General features: G+C 43.5%; 1 protein-coding gene across 8 annotated transcripts in view; it reads right to left on the minus strand.

Moving 5' to 3' along the window:
• MYRIP (myosin VIIA and Rab interacting protein) overlaps nucleotides 1-15816 on the minus strand; it is a 220558-nt gene extending 204742 nt beyond the window's left edge. For 3 of the 8 annotated variants that reach the window (XR_005032056.2, XM_036921707.2, XM_036921704.2), the window contains exon 1: nucleotides 14399-14608. The gene's annotated coding sequence lies outside the window, so the exon portion shown is untranslated. Of the gene's footprint in view, nucleotides 1-14398; nucleotides 14611-15140 lie in introns of those variants that run through there. The other 5 variants (XM_036921708.2, XM_036921705.2, XM_036921713.2 and 2 more) reach the window with 3 other exon arrangements.
• Between the last annotated feature and the right edge of the window lie 8339 nt (nucleotides 15817-24155).

The raw sequence follows: 24155 nt of genomic DNA on the forward strand, positions 1-24155 counted from the left end.
CGCATTATAGGGGTACTAGAAGAAGAAGAAGAGAGAGAAAAAAGGATAGAAAGTGTCTTTGAGGAGGTAATTGCTGAAAACTTCCCCAATCTGGGGAAGGAGATAGTCTCTCAGGCCATGGAGATCCACATAACCCCCTACACAAGGGACCCAAGGAAGATAACACCAAGACATACAGTAATTAAAATGGCAAAGATCAAGGATAATGACTGACTATTAAAAGCAGCCAGAGAGTGAAATAAGATCACATACAAAGGAAAGCCCATCAGGCTATCATCAGACTTCTCAGCAGAAACCTTACAGGCCAGAAGGGAGTGGCATGATGTATTTAATGCAATGAAGCAGAAGGGCCTTGAACCAAGATTACTTTATCCAGCAAGATTATCATTTAAATTTGAAGGAGGGATTAAACAATTTGCAGATAAGCAAAAGCTGAGAGAATTTACCTCCCACAAACCATCTCTACAGTGTATTTTGGAGGGACTGCTATAGATGGAAGTGTTCCTAAGGTTTAATGCTGTCACCAGAGGCAATAAAACCACAGTAAAGAAAGTAGAACAGCTAAGTACTAAGCAAATACAAAATTAAATCAACTACCCCCAAAATCAATCAAGGGATAGACAAAGAGTACAGAATATGATACGTAATATATAAAGAATGGAGGAAGAAGAAAAAGGAGGAGAAAAAAAGAATCTTTAGACTGTGTTTGTAATAGCACAGTAAGTGAGTTAAGTTAGACTCTTAGATGGTAATGAAGTTAATCTTGAACCTTTGGTAACCATGAATCTAAAGACTGTAACGGCAATAAGTACATACCTATTGATAATCACCCTAAAGGTAAATGGACTGAAGGCACCAATCAAAAGATATACAATAACCGAATGGATAAAAAAAACAAGACTCTTCTATATGCTGCCAACAAGAGACTCACTTTAAACCCAAAGACATACACAGACTAAAAGTGAAGGGATGGAAAAAGATATTTCATGCAAACAATATTCATAAAAAAGCAGGAATTACAGTACTTGTATCAGACAAAATAGACTTCAAAAGAAAGTCACAAGAGACAAAGAAGGACATTCCATAATGACACAAGGGTCCATCCAACAAGAAGACATAACCATTATACATATCTATGCACTCAACACAGGAGCACCTACATATGTGAAACAAATACTAACAGAATTAAAAGGGGAAATAGAATGCACTACATTCATTCTAGGAGACTTCAACACTCCACTCACTCTGAAGGACAGACCAAACAGACAGAAAATAAGTAAGGAGACAGAGGCACTGAACAACATATTAGAACAGATGGACCTAACAGACATCTACAGAACTCTACACCCAAAAGCAGCACAATACACATTCTTCTCAAGGGCACATGAAACATTTTCAAGAATAGATCATATACTAGGCCACAAAAAGAGCCTTGGTAAATTCAAAAAGATTGAAATTGTACCAAACGGTTTCTTAGACCACAAAAGTATGAAACTAGAAATAAATTACACAAAGAAAACAAAAAAGCCCACAAACACATGGAGGCTTCACAACATCACCTAAATACCCAATGGATCAATGACCAAATTAAAACAGAGATCAAGCAATATATGGAGACAAATGACAACAATAATTCAACAACACAAAAACTGTGGGTTGCAGCGAAGGCCTGCTAAGAGGAAAGTATACTGCAATACAGGACTACTTCAGGAAAGAAGAGCAATCCCATATAAACAGTCTAAACTCACAATTAACAAAACTAGAAAAAGAAGAACAAATGAGGCCCAAAGTCAGTAGAAGGACAGACATAATAAAGATTAGAGCAGAAATAAATAAAATTTAGAAGAATAAAACAATAGAAAGAATCAATGAAAGAGTTGGTTCTTTGAGAAAATAAACAAAATAGATAAACCCCTAGCCAGACTTATCAAGAAAAAAAAGCAAGACTACACACATAAACGGAATCAGAAATGAGAAAGGAAAAATCACTACGGACACCACATAAGTACAAAGAATTATTAGAGAACAATATGAAAAATTATATCCTAACAAACTGGATAACCTAGAAGAAATGGACAACTTTCAAGAAAAATACAACCTTCCAAGGCTGACCCAGGAACAAACAAAAGAAAATCTGAACAAATTATCAGCAACGAAATTGAATTGGTAATCAAAAAACTACCTAAGAACAAAACTCCTGGACCAGATGGCTTCACCATTGAATTTTATCAAACATTTAGTGAAGACCTAATACCCATCATCCTTAAAGTTTTCCAAAAAATAGAAGAGGAGAGAATACTTCCAAACTCATTCTATGAGGCCAGCATCACTCTAATACCAAAACCAGGCAAAGGCACCACAACAAAAGAAAATTACAGACCAATATCACTGATGAACATAGATGCAAAAGTACTCAACAAAATATTAGTAAACCAAATTTAAAAATACATAAAAAAGATCATCCTGAACAACATATTAGAACAGATGGACCTAATGGACATCTACAGAAAACTTCATCCAAAAGCAACAGGATACACGTTCTTCTCAAGTGCACATGGAACATTTTCAAGAATAGATCATATACTAGGCCACAAAAAGAACCTCAGTTAATTCAAGAAGATTGAAATTGTGCCAACCAGCTTCTCAGATCACAAAGCTATGAAACTAGAAATAAATTACACAAAGAAAACAAAAAGCCCACAAACACACGGAGGCTTAATAACATGCTCCTAAATAATCAATGGATCAATGATTCAATTAAAACAGAGATCAAGCAATGTATGGAGACAAATGACAACAATAATTCAACAACACAAAATCTGTGGGACGCAGCGAAGGCCATGCTAAGAAGAAAGTATATTGCAATACAGGCCTACCTCAGGAAAGAATAACAATCCTAAATGAACAGTCTAAATTCACAATTAATGAAACTAGAAAAGGAAGAACAAATGAGGCCCAAAGTCAGCAGAAGGAGGGACATAATAAAGATTAAAGCAGTAATAAATAAAACTGAGAAGAATAAAACAATAGAAAGAATCAATGAAAGTAGGAGCTGGTTCTTCAAGAAAATAAACAAAATAGATAAACCCCTAGCCAGACTTATCAAGAAAAAAAGTCTATATACATAAACGGAATCAGAAATGAGAAAGGAAAAATCACTATGGATACCATATAAATACAAAGAATTATGAGAGAATACTATGAAAAATTATATGCTAACAAACTGGATAACCTAGAAGAAATGGACAACTTTATAGAAAAAGACAACCTTCCAAGGCTGACCCAGAAAGAAACAGAAAATCTGAACAGACCAATTACCCGCAATGAAATTGAACTGGTAATCAAAAAACAACCTAAGAAAAAACCTCTGGTCAAGATGGTTTCACTGCTGAATTTTATCAAACATTTAGTGAAGACCTAATACCCATCCTGCTTAAAGTTTTCCAAAAAGTAGAAGAGGAGGGAATATTCTCAAACTCATTCTATGAGGCCAACATCACTATAATACCAAAATCAGGCAAAGACACCACAAAAAAAGAAAATTACAGACCAATAACCCTGATGAACATAGATGCAAAAATACTCAACAAAATATTAGCAAACCGAATTCAAAGATACTTCAAAAAGATCATCTATCATGATCAAGTAGGATTCATCCCAGAGATGCAAGGATGGTACAATATTCGAAAATCCATCAACATCATCCACCACATCAACAAAAAGAAGGACAAAAACCACATGATCATCTCCATAGAAGCTGAAAAAGCATTCAACAAAATTCAACATCCATTCATGATAAAAACTCTCAACAAAATGGGTATAGAGGGCAAGTACCTCAACATAATAAAGGCCATATATGACAAACCCACAGCCAACATTATACTTAACAGTGAGAAACTGAAAGCTTTTCCTTTAAGATGGGGAACAAGACAAGGATGCCCACTCTCCCCACTTTTATTCAACATAGTTCTGAAGGTCCTAGCCATGGCAATCAGACAACAGAAAGAAATAAAAAAGCATCCAGATTGGCAAGGAAGAAATCAAACCATCCCTGTTTGCAGATGACATGATATTGTACATAAAAAACCCTAAAGAATCCACTCCAAAATTACTAGATCTAATATCTGAATTCACCAGTTGCAGGATACAAAATTAATACACAGAAATCTGTGGCATCCCTATACACTAACAATGAACTAGCAGAAAGAGAAATCAGGAAAACAATTCCATTCACAGTTGCATCAAAAAGAATAAAATACCTAGGAATAAACGTAACCAAGGAAGTGAAAGACCTATACTCTGAACACTACAAGACACTCATGAGAGAAATTAAAGAAGATACCAATAAATGGAAACACATCCCGTGATCATGGATAGGAAGAATTAATATTGTCAAAATAGCCGTCCTGCCTAAAGCAATCTACAGATTCAATGCAATTCCTATCAAAATACCAACAGCATTCTTCAACGAACTAGAGAAAATCGTTCTAAAATTCATATGGAACCACAAAAAACCCTGAATAGCCAAAGCAATCCTGAGAAGGAAGAATAAAGCTGGGGGGATTATGCTCTCCAACTTCAAGCTCTACTACAAAGCTACAGTAATCAAGACAATTTGGTACTGCACAAGAACAGAGCCACAGACCAATGGAACAGACTAGAGAGCCCTGATATAAACTCAAGCATACATGGTCAGTTAATATATGATAAAGGAGCCATGGACATACAATGGGGAAACGACAGCCTCTTCAACAGCTGGTGTTGGCAAAACTGGACAGCTACTTGCAAGACAATTAAACTGGATTATTGTTTAACCCCATACAAAAAAGTAAACTTGAAATGAATCAAAGACCTGAATGTAAGTCAAAAAACCATAAAACTCTTAGAAGACAACATAGGCAAAAATCTCCTGAATATAAACATGAGCAACTTCTTCCTGAATGCATCTCCTTGAGCAAGGGAAACAAAAGCAAAAATGAACTTATGGGACTACAACAAACTAAAAAGTTTCTGTACAGCAAAGGACACCACCAACAGAACAAAAAGGCATCCTACAGTATGAAGAATATATTTGTAAATGACATATCCGACAAGGGGTTAATATGCAAAATATATAAAGAACTGACATGCCTCAACACCCATAAAGCAAATAACCTGATTAAAAAATGGGCAGAGGATATGAAGAGACAATTCTCCAAAGAAGAAATTCAGATGGCCAAGAGAGACATGTAAAGATGCTCCACATCACTAATCATCAGGGAAATGCAAATTAAAACCACAATGAGATATCACCTCACACCAGTAAGGATGGCCAGCATCGAAAAGACTAAGAGCAAAAAAAAAAGAAAAGAAAAGACTAAGAGCAACACTGGCGAGGATGCAGAGAAAGGGGAAGCCTCCTACACTGCTGGTGGGAATGTAAGCTAGTTCAACCATTGTGGAAAGCAATGTGGAGGTTCCTCAAAAAACTAAAAATAGAAATACCATTTGACCCGGGAATCCCACTCGTTGGAATTTACCCAAAGAATACAACTTTTCAGATTCAAAAAGACATATGCACTCCTATGTTTACTGCAGCACTTTTTACAACAGCCAAGATATGGAAGCAACCTGAGTGTCTATCAATAGATGAATGGATAAAGAAGAGGTGGTACATATACACAATGGAATACTATTGAGCCATAAGAAAGAAACAAATCCTACCATTTGCAACAACATGGATGGAGCTGGAGGATATTATGCTCAGTGAAATAAGCCAGATGGAGAAAGACAAATGCCAAATGATTTCCCTCATTTGTGGAGTATAACAACGAAGCAAAACTGAAGGAACAAAATAGCAGCAGACTCACAGACTCCAAGAAGGGACTAGTGGTTACCAAAGGGGAGGGGTGTGGGAGGGCGGGTGGGGAGGGAGGGAGAAGTGGATGGAGGGGTATTATGTTTAGTACACATTGTCTGAGGGATAACTGGGAAGACAGTGTAGCTCAGAGAAGGCACATAGTGGATCTGTGGCATCTTACTACACTGATGGACAGTGACTGCATTGGGGTATGGGTGGGGACTTGGGAAATATGGGTAAATGTAGTAATCACATTGCTTTTTCATGTGAAACCTTCATAAGAGTGTATATCAATAATCTCTTACTAAGAAATTTAAAAGTAAATAAATCCAAGTATATTAATAGAAGCACTGGAAATGAACAGACCTTTCACATTAAAACTTACAGGTTAGAAAAAAATAAAGCAACTTTACGTTCTTTACAATAGTTTCACAAATGAAATAAAAAATATGCAATACTCTTGACAGTGAAAGGATAAGAAAAGAGACAAAAGAGACAGGCAAACACTAAGCAAAGGAAAACTGGTTTTATTTTCCTAAATAAGTAATTATTTATTTATAAGTTATCATTCATTATTACATTTCTTAAATGAATAATTTATTTATTAAAAACAGACTTCAAACCAAGGGGCATTGCTAGACATTAAGAGAGTTGTTTCATAATGATATATGCTTAACTGATCAGGAAAAAAAATTAAACTAGAATGCACCTAATAGCATATTGCTTTGAAATATACAAAGCAAACATTGGAAGAAGTCGAAGACGAAAAGGACAAATTCAGTTCTATATATTTCTCCTTTGATAACTGGTTAGCTGCAAAAAATGAGTAAGAAGATAAGAGATTTGAATAACATAATTAACTAGCTTAAGCTAACGAACACACACAGATCACTGCAACCAATTACTTTCTTTTCAAAGAAACATGGAACATTTGTAAAAACTGACTATGTACCAGGCCAGAAAAGTATCAATAAATAAATCTCAAAACAACTGGAATCATGTAGACCACATTGCCTAATCGCTATGTATTAAAATAGAAAAAAATAATTTAAAAAACATCCTGGGAATTTAAAAAATAAAGCAACAGTTTATAAATAAGTCAGAAATCAAAGAAGAAATCATAATGGAAATGCTTTAAAAAAACCTTACATGGGAGCAATAACAAAATCACTACATATCGAAACTGTGGAATACACATATTGGTAAAGCAACAGTTAGAGGGAAATTTACTGTGCTAACTGCATGTATAAGGAAGAAGAAAGGCCAGAAGCCAATGGGCTAATCACATACATTTGAGAGGTTAGTGAAAGAATAAAGCCAACAAAAGTACAAGGAAGGTAATAAGGATTAGGGCAAGGCTGATAATATAAAATGGGCCATAGGGATGTGAAAGGGAGAGGCTGGTGCTTTGGAAAGTCCGAGAAGAACGTGTAACAACTCTGGAGTCACTGATCAGAAGAGGAGGGTGTCCGTTCTTGTGCCAGCACCATTCTGCTTTGATTACTGTAGCTTTCTACCCAAAGTGTCCATCAACAGATGAATGGGTACAGAAGATGTGCACATATACACAATGGAATATTACTCAGCTATAAAAAGGAATGAAATCCTGTCATTTTCAAGAAATGGGTGGACCCAGAGGGTATTATGCGAAGTGAAATGAGCCAGGGAGAGAAAGACAAATATCATATGATGTCACTTATATGTGGACTCTAAAAACAAAACAAAATGAACAGAACAGCAGTAGACTGATTCACAGACATTGAGAAGTGACCGGTAATTACCATGGGAGAGGGTCTGGGGTGGGTGAATCAGGTGAAGGGGATAAAGGGGCACAAAATCTCAATCATCCTATATTTAGTCACAGGAATGAAAGTACAGCATAGTGAATATAGTCAATGGTTCTGTAACATCTTTCTGTGTTGACAGTAACTACACTAGTCAGGGTGAGGATTTAATAATGTGGGTAACTGTTGAATCACTGTGTTTTACACTGGGAACCAATATAACATTGCAGATCAACTAAACTTCAATAAAAATATCAAAACAGGAGAAGAGGGGTGACACCATGATAAGGTGTAGGACATGGTGGCACCTCTGCAGGCCTCCCCATCCACTATGACCCCAAGGGCACCCTTCATAGCCCCACCTTCCCGAGAAGTCTTAACCTCCAGACATCCTCCCATGCCCCCCATCTCACTTATTTGAGGGGCCCTCCTGCTTTGTTTAGGAAGCTAATTGAACCATCTCCCAGATTTGCCCACAATGGTGTTGGGGCTTTTGTGTTTCTCATCCTCATCATCGCTGTTGTTCCACTTACAGAAGAGAAGGGGGAACATCAGCACTGCCACCATCCAGCAACCCAGCAGCCATCTGCCAGCCTGAGAGAGGCGCCTGATATTTACTGTACCGCAGAGCCGGAAAACCAACTGGCTAATTGCTAAGGGCTTTACACAAGGATTCGATTACAACAGCATTGTTTATTTTTCTTCTAATGAGCCATAAAAGAATGAGACAGATCTCAAATACCTGGTTACATGTCATTCTAGTAAATCAAAGTCACGAATGATCCATGAGTTGCTTTCCAAAAGGTGCAAAACAACCAAACGTCATTTGTATAACAAACATAGAAACAACACCTGCCATAATTTCTGACTCTGGAGCTACACAGATAAAGTGAAATGATGCTTGAGACCATGGTTAGGAAGATGTTTGGGGCTGGAAGCACTGCTTAGGCAGACTGAAAAAACACAGACTCAGGTTACTGTCCTTTTCTGTGATGAGTCGCAGGTTTCCAAGCCTAGAAAATGACCCTGCACACTTGGAAGTAGTTACATTTCTTACTAAGGAAGAATCACATAGGATGGCATGGTTGTCTGAGCCATGTGCCAGTGCCAGAAGATTATTTGGGGACTCTGGCAAACAGCTGCATGAGACCCCAGGGCTGTGGCCACACCTGTCCTGTAGGCACCCAGCCTTGCTCTCATGTTGTGTGTTGGTCCCAAGTGCCTGCCCCTTGAGATCTCACGGTCGGCCCACAAAATGGACCTGTGCATCCCAGTGGCAGACCCACAGCTGTCACATCCACAGCATTACAAGAGGACCCAACGACCTTCTCCAGAGTGCTCTTTCCCCAGCTGATGATAAATAAATATACACAAAAAACTAAACTCATCATCACCCAAGGAAGGTAATGGGGAAAAACAACCTGTGGTTGAATAGAAAACCAAGCACAGTTTCAAACAGCATTTAGCTTCATGAAGAGGCCCTCCTCACACAAATGCAGAACTGAGTCTAGAGGGAGTCTGAGGTGGGTGGGGTTTCTCGCAGCAGGGTCCAGCCTGTTCCCCAGCCAAGCTCATCTTTGAGACTTTTCCCAATAACCAACCTTCTGGTGGTTTCCTGCTGTTCTGGGTGTGTGTCACTAGCAAATGATCACATAAACTCATCTGCATTAGGGTATTAATGGCACAATATTACCCTGGAGATACCCCAACAAAGGTCTCCTAAATTTAAGAGGAAGAGACAATGGAAAGAAATTTAGTATTTAAGTGTCCAGGGTGGATCCCACAGGGATGGGAAGGGGGGTTGCTGGCCCTAGGGGGGTTGCTCTGCCCACCTTAGACAGGTGCTCACAGTCCTGCAGGCTGCCTGAATAAGGGCACTACCAAATACTAAGCTAAGTCAATATTTATCTGGTGTTTATGGCTTATACTTACATATAATCATTTATGTGATGCAAGATTCAAAAGGAAAGGTCAAAAATCTCTGAGTTTTCTAAGTGAACTTCAGGACATTTACATACATGAACATGCCTACTTATCCTTGAACACATTCATTCTTTCTTCTTTAATATTGTGCCCTTAATGTGACAGTGTCCGCATTCACTGGTTTGGAAGTTTAAATGAGTATAGCCACTTCGGGGAGCCATCTGCCACCAGGTGGTCAAAATGTAAGTTTATGTACAATATGACCCCCAATTCCACTTGTGAGCACACATCCCCAAGCTACTTCTTTTGCCTGTACAGAAACACATTCCAAAGACATGTTCTGCATATATCGATGCCATAGCCGAAAAAGTACAGAAACAATCTACACATTGAGGAACAGATTAATAAAACTCACTGGTTTCATATGACGGAGTGATATTTAACAGCTAAAAATATAAACATGATTTGTACAAAACAACCCCACAGAGTTCTCAAGACACCACATGGTAATGCAAATTTATTTTACAGAAAGTAGAAGAGAAGCAATCCTCATGGAAAATGCTACAGTGAAATGTGCTCTGAAGAGACAATAAACAAGAGGCTGCTTCTGCCTCATGAGAAAAGAAAAGTGAAAATCAACATTCTGGTTTTTTATCCTTTGCCCATGAAACTGGCAATGCCGGTGAATGATCACATTGATTGCTGGGGTGGCCTGGGGATCTGGCGCACACACACACACACACACACACACACACACTAACAGCAAGCTTAATTTATAAACTTTCCTGCAGGGTTATTTGGCAATGTGTATCAAAAATGTAAAGAAAAGTAAATAAATTTTAACAAAGTAATTCATCCCCCCAAAATAAAGATGTGTTACAAAGATGAAGTTACAATAAAAAGGGTAATAAAGCACTTAATGTTTTAAAAGAATGGTTTTGTTGAATAAAATTATGGTGCATGATGAAAGAAATTATTAGGAGGAAAAAAATATTAGGATAATCAATAATAAGTGTTGATTAGCACTGTGCTTGAAGAAAAAGAAACAAGCAAATACACTTTATTTGATATTTTACCAAATTTTGACTTTTCATGGGAAGGCTAACCAAGGATAGCCAAGAGAATTGTAAAGAAAAAGGTTAAGAAGGGATTTATTATAAAGCTTTAATAATTAAATGAAATGGTGTTAGCTTAGGAATCACAAAGAGATGGCTAGAACATAAGGAAAACAATTCGATCCCAGTGTCACACAATAGAGAAATAAAAATTTCAGGTGATTTAAAGATCTGAAAGGTTAACTAGTAAAAAAAAATGGCAATGCATAGCAGAAACCTTGAAAACCAAAAATTTTTTAAAGATCTCTAGCTATTCAACTTCTGGGTATGTACGCCCTCGACACACATCCACCTTTCTACAAGATCTTATCAAGGATATTCCATGAAATACTTTTCGTAACATCTTTTTGTCCACCAAACAGGGAATATTTAAACTCTGATATGCAACCAAAGAAGTACTAAAATGAATCAGCTGGACATATAATTATTAACATATGTTATCAATATACATCAAAAAAAGATGCTGGGTGAAAAAAAGCAAATCACACAAAAAAATGACATGCCTCTATTTACAGTGCCCCCTGCCCCGGGGCCCCCCTGGGAGTCTGGCCCCCAAGGGAAGGACACAAGGGCATGTGTCCAGCAGCAGCCTGAGCCACACACAGCTGATTTGTGCTTCCATGTTCACTGTGGCAGTGCTTTGTGAAAAGAGAACCCATCCAATCACACTTTTGGGGGAATTCTGGGGTGAAAGGGGCCAGAAGGATCATAACACCCCTAAGATGGCATCTCAGTGGGCCTCTGAAGTTCCAGGGACATGCCACAGCTCCATATTAGCGGAGAGGACAGTGGTGTCTCAGTTCCACCTGCCCCAGCACACAAACCACCCTCTAAAAGAGTTGCGGTGGCTCATCGTGGACTCAGGGGCAGGCACCAGAGGGGAGGCCTGCCTGCCAGATCTCAGAAAAAACAATGTTTGGAAATCCCTGGAGATACTGGACCACTGGAATTTATTCCTGGGACTTCCGCTTGAGGGCCTGGGAAAAGATGTTGGGCATTTCTGTTCCCGGGCCAACGTGTCGCCACGGTGTGGTAACAGACAGACCATAAACCACTCAGCCTGAAATTCTGTGATTCTCCACCAATTTTTAACTTTGAGGAAGTCAATATTTCCATTTTTATGTTTCAAATGAGAACTTATTCAGTTATTCTTTCATATTTTATTATTGCACTCTTTTGGATTTGCGTTATTCCGATTTGCTCCATGAACGAACTGGCCTCTGTTTATCAGTGGCAGCCCTGTGCTATCTGGACTTTGGGTTGTCACACCACCCCTGAATTGATTATCAGGGGTGGGGGGCAACCAGCTCGGCTTCCCCCCAGACCTTAAGATCAAATTCTTCCTTCCAGCTTCTTGGACTGCCTGAGTTGTGGCGACCTCCGGTTTGCAGGCATAAGAAAGGAGGTAGAAAAGCATCAAGCAGTTTCGTTTTAGCATTGAAACAAAAATGGCGAAACAAGTAATAATAAAAATAAAAATAAAGCCCGCCTGACAAAACTAAGCAGGATGATGTAAACCTTGGGGCGCAGTGTCTGCCAGGGGGAGGGGAAGGCCAAATATTCTAGGTCTTAATCTGGGTACTGGTTGCACACAAATGTGTTCAGTTTGAGAAAATTCCTTGAGTGTACGCTTCAGATCTGTGCAGTTTTCTGTGATTATGCTATACCTCAAAAGAATATTAAAACAAAGTCACCAAGGTTAACCAGTCTTTCCTCATTAACTTGCCTTTGAGGCAAAAGGCTGTGCAAACACAGGAACGACCAGGAAGGCAAAATCAGGGGATGTCCAGTTTTATGAGGTGTTCAGTCTGTGCGAACCAACTGCTCTGAAGGCCAAGCCACAAATAAGCTCCCCTTCTGTCCCTCTGGGGAGGGATGGAGGAGACAGGACCCAATCTAGACCTATAGTATATAGATCTATGCTAATCTGTTGGTTTAAATTGCTGAGCATGGTTCATTCACTTTCTCAAAACAGCAGATCTTGTAGTAGACAATTCCACCTCCCTGTCCACACACAAAACCTAGACGCCAAAGAGAGCCTCACCATTGAGACATACAACCATCTCCACAGAGACAGCCCCTAGCCCCACAGACAGCCTCCCACCCACAGAGACAGCTTCCAGATCCATACAGCAGGCCCCTCAGAGGAACAGCACCCAGGCACACAGGAACAGCCCCCACCCAGAGACAGCCTCCAGACCCACAGAGACACCACAAATAGGAGAGGGATCTTTAGGAGAGGCATCTGCCCATGGCCAGGCAAGGAACATCAGAAGAAGATGGAAAAGTATTTTCAAAGTCTTAAACGAAATTTATTTGGGAAGAAGGATTTTTAAACCTGTAAAGAGGCTCCCAAAAAGGCTGCTATAAAATTTCCTCAATCTACGATTTCCATTTCCACCCGCAGCTCGGAGCCTCTCGAACCATCTTCCTCCTAAGTCCACACCTACCATGTTCCCTGAACCGCAACTGCCTCGGGAAGACTAAAAGGCACGGATGATTCCGTTTTAAAGATTAAAAAGCTGAGGCTCAAAGATGTTTACCACGTCACCAAACTCTCTCAGTAGTTATCTCATCACTGAGTCGGGTGGGGCAGACAGAGCTGGAGCACAAGGTGACAATGTCTAAAGGGGCGGGGACACTCGCCCCAGCTGAACGCTCTGAGAACACCCAGCCCCACGGGAGCTGCCCCCGCGGATCTGGAATAAACGATTCGCGTCTGGCAGCATTTGCACCCTCCCCTGGGAAAGCGTGAAACAAACCCAGACCACGGGGTGGGGAGTAGGGCAGAAACGAAGCCAGACTCAAGGCGTTTTCTAAGAGCAGACGGGAGCCAACCGCAGAGCGCGCCGCTCCTTAGAAGTCCCTAGGCAAACATGCGCGCAACTAGTCTCCCGGATCCTCATCCTCCGGGACAGGGCTTCTTCGGGGCAGGAGTGAGCTCAGGGCAGGCACCTGGCAAATCCCCCTGCCCCGATAAATTAAATTAAATTTGCACCTGGCAAATGTCGCTACCCTGCTAAAAGTAAATTAAGCAGCTGGGAATGGAAGGGATGATGCAAATAGCGCAGGTCCAGGGTTTCCCACAGCGGAATCGCTGAGCTCTGCACTCACCCGTCAAGTCCCCCGTGACCACAGCAAACCCCTGTAAGGTCCCTTGGGGTAGGCTCCCGACTCTCCTAAGCCGGCGTAAATGCGGGGGAGCGAGAGGAGGAGACCAGGGTGAAGTGTCCGCCCCGCCACCACCAGCAGCAGGCCCCTCTCCAGGCAGTCAGGTACTCGGGTCTACTCCGCGCACCGGCCGTGACCTTGAGCGAGTCACTGATTAGCCCCATTTTTCAGAAACTAAGAGTCCAAAAGAGTCTGGTCCGCGGCGTGGGGCTGCTCGAGGCTCTTGCCCAGTGGTTTAAGGCGCCGCACCGATGCGCGCGTGGGGAGCAGGAGCGCGGAGAGCCGCAGTCCGGAACTACGCGGCCGGTGGGCATCGAAACGCGGGGCAAGTGCGGGGACGAGCTCGGCCCCAGCAGCGGAGAAGGGGTGCCTCCGACTCCGCGACCATCCCAGTCAAGTCCAACGCCCCCGGCCCCCACAGAGGCGGACGAGCCGTGCCGGAACTCCGGCACAAGACTCTCACCCAGTGTGGGACTTGGGAGACACCAACACACCCACCCCCGAAGTTGCCGCAACGCAGGGGGACAGCGGCGCAAAGCCTACGGAAGGGAGGGGACGTCACTCACGCTGGGTGCTCGGCTGGAGCAGGTCCGTGGCCGGGATCCTGGATGGCGGCCGGGTTCAGGCCGCCGCGCCACGGGCACCGTCCTCAGCGCCGCGCGGCCAGATAGCTGGGAGCCCCGCGCCAGAGGCGCTGGAACCGGGTCTGGGGCGCGCGAGAGCTGGGCCGCAGCGCCGCGGGGGCGCGGCCGCCGGAACCGCAGTCGCAGCGGGAGCCGGGAGGAGGCTGGAGGCGGGCGCGCGGCGGCGGGGTGCAGGGCCAGCCTGTTACAGCCGCCGCCACCTGCCGGCGGGCCGCGGCCAATCAGAGGCGCCCGGGGGCGCGGGGCGGGGGCGCGCGATCGCGGCCGCGCTGGTCCGGGGGTTTGCGGGCCGGTTCCTCCCCGCCCACCAGGGGGCTGCACGCGCGGGGAGGGGCGGGGCTCGTGGGGAGGAGGAGGAGGGGTGGCGACTCGCGCCCCTCGCCCGTCTTTCCAGCGCTGCGCAGTGCAGTGCTGGGCGGCGCCCAGGACCCCCAGGCGGACCCAGGCTGCTCCCAGCTTTGAAGTAAGGTCTGTCCTGTCCATTGCCCCAGAACGCGGAGAGGCGGGTGGCCCGGGTCCGGGCAGGCTGGGCTCCCCAGCCCCACCGAAACCGGGGGCGCCTCTCCAAAGACTGCTTGCTCTTCCTCCCGTTACAGTCCCTGGGCATTTAAAGTCACCGGTGACCCATCCCTGTCTGATTCCTTCGATTCTCCCACGGACTTACTGTGCTGGTGACGCTCGTTCGTTGAACTCGCCCTGGCTGGGTCGGCACTCAGCGGAGGGCTGTGCTCCCAGGTCACCCGGAGTCCCTGCGGCTGCCGCACAGCCGGTTAGCGACCGCAGATTGCTGCGGGCGGGGAACGCTCGGCTCCTGCCGGTGGGCTCCGGGTCCTGCGAAGACGGCTGGGGTTGAAAGGCTCCCCTCCCAGCCTGGCTTCAATGCGCGTCCCCGTCCGTCAGGCGCTGGGCCGGCATCTTCCCAAGACGCACCGCCTCCGCACCAGCAACGCGGCGGTAAAGACACATGGTCAGTTTTAGCTGCAGGACGGAAATCCCTCCACTGAAATAGAGCGTTGTGGCCTGCAGTGGTTAGCCGGAAACCCTGGGATCCTCTCGGGGGTTGAGGCTGTCCTCTCCGTGTACATTTGCACAGTGGAAATGCATAGCTCCTTTGCTCACCTGTCCGCAGCAGCAAAAAAACCTTTCAATGGGGAACTTGGAAGGTAAAGGAGCTGATTTCTCTAAAGATCTGGTTTCCTCTCTTAAAGGGATTTTATTATCCAACAACTGGTTAAAGTGGAAGAAAGTCTGTGTTTTGCTTCTTTTTTACTTACACTCCATTTTAATTTTGTGTACCTATGCTTGATTAGCACTGGCCCTGACCCAGACTCAGGGAGTACAAATGGGCGCACAGTGAAGGAGACTCCCTCCCACCCTTTGTCTCTCAACCTCTCAATTCCTCTGCCTGGAAGCAACCATCACTGTCATGTTCTTGTGTACCCCTCCTACAGAAAATATACCAAATGTATTTGTCTAGTGTTCTTGTTTTTACCTTTTGTTATACAAAATAATGGTAGGTTTAATTTAAGGCCCTCATGGATGTTGGAAGTACAACTGGAGTCTCTGTGTGTGTGTCTTTCTCCATCTCTTTCCCTCTTTGCTTGCATCCTCTCCCTCCTCCTCCTTCCCCCGTGGGCTTCCTTGTTAAGCCCACTTACCTCACATGGTGGTAACCTGGTAGCACCAAGATTGTCTCCTCCTCAGTGGTCCAGATCCAAGAATGAGGGGAGCCTTCTCTTTCCCTGAGCCTATGTTAAACCACCCGAGAAAACTCATTTGCCCTGCTTCAGTCATGCTGACCCCTGGTCAGTCCAGGACTTGGGTATTCTGGTTGCTTGTGGGGGAACAGGCACAGTGGTGGGAGTAAATCCACCCACGTGTGTGCAGCCTTCTGGCTGGTAAGCGGTGAGCCACATGTCAGCACTTACGTTCATTCATGCCCAGACATTGTGAAGACCTCTGCTTCTGCAGCTGCAGCCCAAGCCAGCAGGTAAAGATTTGAAACTTAAGAGTGTGAAAGGACTACTCTCTACATGTGGCCTGACAGTGTAGAGGCCACTAATGACAAGAATGGGGGCTGGGTTCAAAGGGCAGGGTGTCATCATGCAGGTGTTTGCAAAACTGACCTAATACATAAGTTCACTTCTCTACAGACTCTTTCAGAATCAAGGTCCTGTTGGAAGCTCTAACAAAGCCTAACTCACTCCATTTTGAAACAAGCTAAGAAGTGAACCTCTCCCTCTATGTAGCCCCCTGCAGATAAGGACATTCCATTCCCGAGACAGTTTCAAGGCTCCTGGATGCCAGCACAAGACACTGACTCCATGAAGTTCCCCTTTAAAACACTCTTGCTCCGAATGGCACTTCAGAGGTGATCTTGGGGCACTGATCCACCACCTCTGGGCTTCCTGAATAAAACAAACTTTGCTTGACACCAAACCTTGTCACTCAAGTCTTGGCCTTTTGAGGAACAAGCAGCCAAACTTGGGAGTCAGACTGGGCTACAATAACAATCCTAATATCTCTAAGTTATGAACATTTTAAAAGAAAGACAAACACAGACAAGTTCGGTGATTCTAAAGAGATCACAAGACAGGATGAAAGTACAGGTGCAAATCCAGAGACATGAATGGGAAAGATCCCAGTTCCCTATTTGTCATCCTTCAGGTCAGAAGCAGGCACAACTTCGGTTCCTCACCAGAGCTGTTAGCAATTTTTTAAAATGTTCTTCATGAAGGGGTGAGCATTTGAAGATGACTTGGGTAACAATGTGCCTACAAGAAGATGGCCTAAAATGCTCCATCCTGAGCTGTCATCCAGCAAATTTTAGTGAATTCCAGCAAAACCCATCTGTTCGTTTGCCCATGACTCACAGGCAGTCCTTGTTTTTCCATTTTCTGCACAATCTTGACCACTGTAGGAGTTTTAAAGGATTCTTCCTTAATCAAGAAGAGCCCATTGACTTTTGGTGCACCAAGGAAATGTACTGAATCTTCTTTTAAAATGTGAGTCATACAGTCAATTTCTCAGCCAGAAGATTGATGAGGTTATACTAGCAGGAAAAGGATGTGTCTCAGGAGGCTCCTGGGTAGAATTAAAAGAGCATTAATCACCAGACTGGGGTACCAGTCTGACCCTACCATTTCCTGTCTGTGACCTTGAGTGACTTACTTAGCTTGGCTGAATCCTAGATTCCATAAATATAAAGTATGATGGAATCCTTCTCCACTGCCCTGGAAAATTGTTATTAACTGATACAATGTATGTGAAATTGCTTTGCTCATAATGTGATTTAATATATGGTAGCTATCTAAAAATTATAATTTTTAACCTAGAAAAAGTGAGTTTATAAAGGAGGTTTCTATGCCGTACTGTGTCTCTGACACAGAAGTGGTAAGACCTCCACTCACTACTTTCCTATCAGCCAAAACATGATACCTGCTTGAATTAAAAAAAAAAAGTATCTCAAGATCTCTTCCATGCCACTTAGCACCTGTAATATTAGCTACTTGGGTATATCTCCAGTCTCCTTAACTAGACTGCAGATGCCTTTGAAGTTGGGACCATGTCACATATTTAATTCCCATTAAAGATGAGTTCTTGGAACATTATCTTGATAATTATAGTCATCCAATGATTATTTTTTGAGTGGAAAGTAAGTGGGCAAAAGGAAAAATTGATACATTGGGCCTCATCAAAATTAAAATAACCTTTTTTGCTCTTTGAAAGACCCTAGTAGGAGGGTGAAAAGACAAAGGATATGTTGGGGAACGTATTTTCAAATAGCATATCTGACAAACAACTTGTATCTGGAATATACAAAGAACTCAGCATCCTGTAGTAAAAACTGCCAAAAAAAAATCCAATGAGAAAATAGGCAGAAGACATGAAAATATATATCCTTGAAGAGTATATACAGGAGGCAAATAAGCACATGAAAAGATGCTCAACAGGACTGGCCATTACGGAAATGTAAATCAGAACTATAATAAGATAGCACCACATACCTTTCAGAATGGGTAAGATAAAAAATAGTGACAAGCAAATGCTGGCAGAGTCAGAGAAACTGCCTCATTTTTGCATTGCTGGTACAAATATGGAATGGTGCAACCACTCTGGAAAATAATGTGGTTATTTCTTTTTAAACCCAAATCAGACGTATCACACAACCCAGCCATTCAGAGAAATAAAAACTCACTTCACACAAAATCCACACAGGACCAGTCCACGGCCCCACAGGAGACAGCAAGAGAGCACAGGGCCAGGACATGCTCCAATCTGCTTGCTGTATGAGGAACAGGATGGACCCCCACTGGACTAAGTAAACACTCATTTTTTGAGGGGGGCAACTCAAGGGAGGTGGAAGACTTCAAAACAGAAATTCTGGATTTCCTGCTCTTCAGCAGTGATTAATGAGAAAAGTAAAAGATGCATGACCATGTGAGTATCTTGGATTGATGAAACATAATACTGAACTAAATAGAAATGGAACTAGAAATGCAGAGAAAAGAATTTGTTTCTTGCTAGTATAGTATTTTTCTCCAAGGTAATTTTTAGGACAGTTAATATTTTATAATGCAGCTTTTTGTTCCTTACTAAATAATGGCTTTTAAAAAGCTCTGCTGCTTTCTTTAGTAAAGTTAATTCAATCTTGGAAGGACAATGTAGAAGTAATAATAGAATCTTGTCGTTCACTGACTAGAGTATCAACAAGAGATCCTGATGCTGGGGAGAGATTTCGGTCATAGCCGTATTGTTTTTCAGGTGTATAGCAGATCACTGATTTACTGAATCTTGATTTGTGACTCTTTCCTCTTGTGATTCTTCTTACTGTAAACCAAGTCCCTACAATAATGCCCAGATGTGGTTAATGCCCTCAGAATGACACATGATACTTCTCTGAATCCTGAACCAGTTGAGGTCCGTGGCAACTGACCCAGCCTGCAGGTGTGCAGGGGTTAGTAAGTCAACAGTACGCTCCAGAAACTTAGCTAGGACCCCGTGTGTGGGTGCTTCTCCTTCAAACAATCCTCCAGCCCTGGAGGACATTTTAATGGACATGATCCGATTCCCTGGGCTTAACAGTAAGGCTGCTGTTGGAATGGCAGTCGGGCATGGCCAAAGAAACGGAGGCGAGGAACCTGCCCTCTTTCCTTCCATGCCTTGTCTTACTTCCTGCTCTGCATTTTCTTTATTCTATAGCACTTGACAGCCTTTAACACCCTGTTAACTTTCTTATTCTGTTTGCTGCTTATTGCTTGTCTTCTCCATTAGAATGTAAGCTGCACGAGGGTGGAAATCTTTGTTTTGTTCACTCTCTCCACGTGCCTTGGATGGGACCTAGCACAAGGGAAGTGCTGGAGAAAGTCTTTACTGAATAAATGAAGATGCTAGAGAAAACGCTTGTCCAGCAACACCTACAATTCAAAGACATTCCGAAGCTTTTGTGCACACTGAAGATTCACACTGATTTCCTTTTCCTTCAAGAGAAAGTTCCTTTGAGAGGTGAAGACTCTGCTGGTTGCAGTGATATCACCAGACAGTGGAGGGTATTTCTCCTCTTTGCAAGGCCTATTTTTAAGGTAGAGCCAAGAGGCTTATGGCTTCAGGAGACAGAATAGTGGATCCTCCCCAGAAAATAGAAATGTAAAGGTGGGGAAGAAAGGAGATGTAATGGGGAAGAAGCTTTTGCTCTATAGCCAAAAGACAGCAGCGCAGAAGAGGACAGAGAGCAAGTATTCATTCACCATTCTGAATGGAGGTGAGCAGGAAAAACACTATTTGGTTCTGCTAAGGGGCCAGGACTGAATCTTTTGTGGTCCCCAGGGGTCCCAGAATAGGAATATGGGAGGGTACAAGAACCTGGGTGTGACAGAGCAGTTGAGGGGCCCCTGGATGCAGAGGGGCTGATAGAGCTGAGCCCCCCAGAGACTGAATATAGAAATGGGTGGTGGCCAGACCACATACAACAGCAGGACTCGGCCCCACGACTTCCCCAGCCATCAGCCAGGAAGCCAGCCCACAGCCTCCACAGTCATCAGCCCTCCGTGATCAGGACTTGGTCAGTGGCTACTGGCTTACCTACTTTTCGGTCCCTGCTTCCAACTTAGGACTGGAGAACATATGCTCCCAAACCAACCACATGGGATGTCTTACTCTAGTCCGCCCCCTTCCATCCTCCCCACACTAATAGCGTCCAGTCAGGGCATGCCTGGAGCCTGCCATGTTTTCACGGTAAACTCTCCTGCTCCCCTGCCTGCAGTTGAGTCTCTGCCAAACACAAGCAGTGAAGAAAAAGCTCCTGCTTGTTCTCCTTTGGGTGGTCTTTCCTTGTTTCCACGGGTTTCCTAAAGGTTCCATCAAGACACACCGCACTGCCCACTGCCTCAGAGCCCAGCCTCCGTCCAGGCGGCACACCACAGAGGCTCCCTGTACCTCTCTGCTTGTGGCTGATAACATTCCCACTGATGTTTGTGCTTTGTGCTTCTGCTTTGTGTTGTGCTGTCCACAGGTGGTGGTCATGTGAAGGAGCATCCCAGGGTAGACACAGCATAGAGTCCCACCAGCCTGAATTTGTGGCTCTCACTAACCAGAGTTCGTTTGGACAAATTCTGAAACCAATGAGGTTTGCCTTCCATCACAATTTTCTTTTTCTTTTTGTTCTGAGAGCTTGGCTTTGATCCAGAGTGTTCTCTTTGTGAATGTTCTCTTTGGTTTTCTACCTGCCTGGAAGTGCTCATGGTCAGGTCTGCATCCAGGGGCAGCCAGCCACCAGCTTGGATGTCCAGCATACAGATTCACAAGGATTGCTTCTAACTCCCAGGGCCTGCCCTCAAGGACCCTCTAAGCCTGAATCCTTCCCCTCTTCCAGGAGCAACTTGCCCGCTTGTTACAAACCTAATTCTCACATCTGTTGCTCTAATTGCTCTAAATGCTTCACTTCACCAGTGAGGATTTGGATCTCCAGCAACCACTCTAATAAAATCGTTCACCTCAGAGGTAACGTAGTAAAGAAAACAACTAAAATTTCTCAGATTTAATGGGCAGCATTTTTTTATTTGTATGCAGAGACCTCCAAGTGAAATTCTGATGGAAAAATTGCTTCACTAAAAGATTCTTTGGCCATAGTTTAACAACAATCTGAGGAACTTAAGCAACCACAAAATAGACTCATTTCCCACATGAACCCGCCTGTCCTGTGATCGCCACTCCGCATGCTGCTCTCCCCCTTCTCATCCTGCTCAGCTCTCTCTTTCCACTCGTGTGTCAGCCCCTCTCTTCTTTCCCTTGTCCAGATGCCCTACCTTTTCCCACTGACTCTCCTAAGACCCTCAAATGCCAGTTGCTTCTAAAAAAACCATCCCTCCCGTGAGGCAGTATACCTTGGACCTGAACTGAATTAGTCATTGTAATTCAGAATTTTCCTACCTGGACAAGGTCAGCCACTGTTCATAGAATTGAGACATCTTTGGGATGCTTATATCCTGGGGTTACCTGAACTATATTAACTTGTACACATATTGGTCAAAACTTCAGATGCTAAATCCTGGATGGCAAAAACTGACACAGAAATGGATCTACAGAGTCCCTCTTTTTACAATAAACTAAGAAAAGGCCTAAAAATTAGGAGACAGTCTACTAAAACCCTAAGTATTTCCAACTAACTTTGATTAGACCATAGTTCAATTATACACACAGACAAAAGCTGGAACTACCAGAGATTATGGCCATACCGTCCACTCCCCCAGGGACACATCAGGTATCCCCTGTGATCTGGCAGGTGGAAGAACCGAGCACTTCGGGATTTCACCCCTTATGTTCTGCCCTACTGTGTGTGGAGATAGTGACATATTGCAAGGGGCTCGTGGGTCAATCCTATCCCCAACCAGCCAAGGCTGCCTTCCCGCATCTTCCTGAACAGGCCCCGGACCCCTTATGACCTTCAACCAGGAGATTTCATCTATTAGAATTGACATCAGAGGAAAACTACTCTTAAGTTGCATGGGAAGGGACCTTATCAGGTACTGTTAGCAACAAATACAGCGATAAAGTACAAATCCTTGGGGTCACATTTCACAAGAAGTAATTCAGTTCCATATGGTTGACGGGCTCCTCCATCAAGGGACTTCAGATATGGATTCTCAGAGATCCCCTAGGAGCAGCCAATCTTTGGAGTATGTGGGTGCTGTAGGGTAGGGGCCACTGCTGCTTAAGGCATGGGGCTAAGGCCCTTGACTAGTTCCTGTTTTGTTACTCATCTACTTGCTTATAACCATTCTCATTTTCTATAGACCACTGCTCATTGTCCACCCACAATGGGCCTTTTCCTCTTTATTAGATTGCTAGGTCAGAACATACTTGTTCTAATACCATTCTTAGACAATCCCAAACAGCTGTCACTGCCCCCTGTCTTCCTGATTGGCGCATGTGCCATCCATCACCAGGTCATTGTGATGAAAGCCCCTGGACAGCTCCAGTCTCATCAAACCAGATCGTGGGGGGATTGCAGCCAATGGCACCAGCATCTACACAGACAAATGACCTTAAATAAGTCAACATATGACTTTGGTGGTGCCTTTCTCTCTCAGCAAAAGAGCCAGTTATTACAATCAGCTGTCTGTTGAATTCAACAGAGGGTGATGGGCCATTTACCTGCCACCTAGCCAACACTAATGGAGATCCAAGTACGCAGCTTGGCTAAGGTAAGGGCTTTCTCTCGTTCCCATTGTCACCTTTTCTCCTGGACCTCCACATACCCTACTGGTTATATTTCTTTTGCAGGCAGGATACCTGATCCTGTTTGCCTCAAATACTTCATGCACTTTAGGAAGAGTATTCTAAGACTTATCTGTACACAGAGACCCTAATCTAGAAATCACCAACCTAGGAAATTGCAACTCAGATGCAAGTTCCCAAACAAGTCCATCCCTGATTATTCAGGCAGTTCAACTGGGGAAAATGCTAATTGTTTATGTGAACAATCAGGGCAATGTTCCCAACGGTGGGAATCTTACAAGTAGAAAGTACTTTAGGAAATTTATCATTAACTTTGACAGAAGGTGTTAGCAATACCAGCTCCACCATGGATGAAATACAACCCCAACTCATTGACACAAGGGGTGATGGGCGATCGCATCGCTCTCGCTCTTTGCTGGCTGGTCGAGGTCGTGTCTGTACAGAGCTAACATCTCTTGCTATATTTAGATCAATGAAACAGGCAAAGTAGAACAGGTACATTACTTTCTAGAAGTATCTATTGGCTTTTTTAAGGTTGATCCTCATGGCCCATGGGATGTGTTTACCTAGTCTGGGTTGGACACTTAGAGCTCCTGGTTCAGAAGTGTCTTATAGAACCATTAATTAATGTTTTTGTCAGTGGTCATGGTGCTGGTTTCTTGTATTCTTTCCAGACTCTTGAGTCCTACTGCAGAGCTGCTCTCCCGACAGGTGATCACCATGATGACACAGCAACAGAAAACTCAAGATGATCTCGCAGTACAGTTGACCATGGGGACCACTGAAAAGTCCCCAAACAGTGACAATCTGGATCTGCAGCTTCCCCTAACTGGTCACCCTTTTAAGTGAGAGGGTGACCAAAAGGAAGACTGAGAGCTGAATATACAAATGGAGAATGGCCAGTCCATAGATGACAATAAAATATTCACGGACTTTGCAGAAA

The sequence above is a fragment of the Manis pentadactyla genome, chromosome 14 (genome assembly GCF_030020395.1).
Source record: "Manis pentadactyla isolate mManPen7 chromosome 14, mManPen7.hap1, whole genome shotgun sequence".
In the NCBI taxonomy this organism is placed as follows: domain Eukaryota; kingdom Metazoa; phylum Chordata; class Mammalia; order Pholidota; family Manidae; genus Manis; species Manis pentadactyla.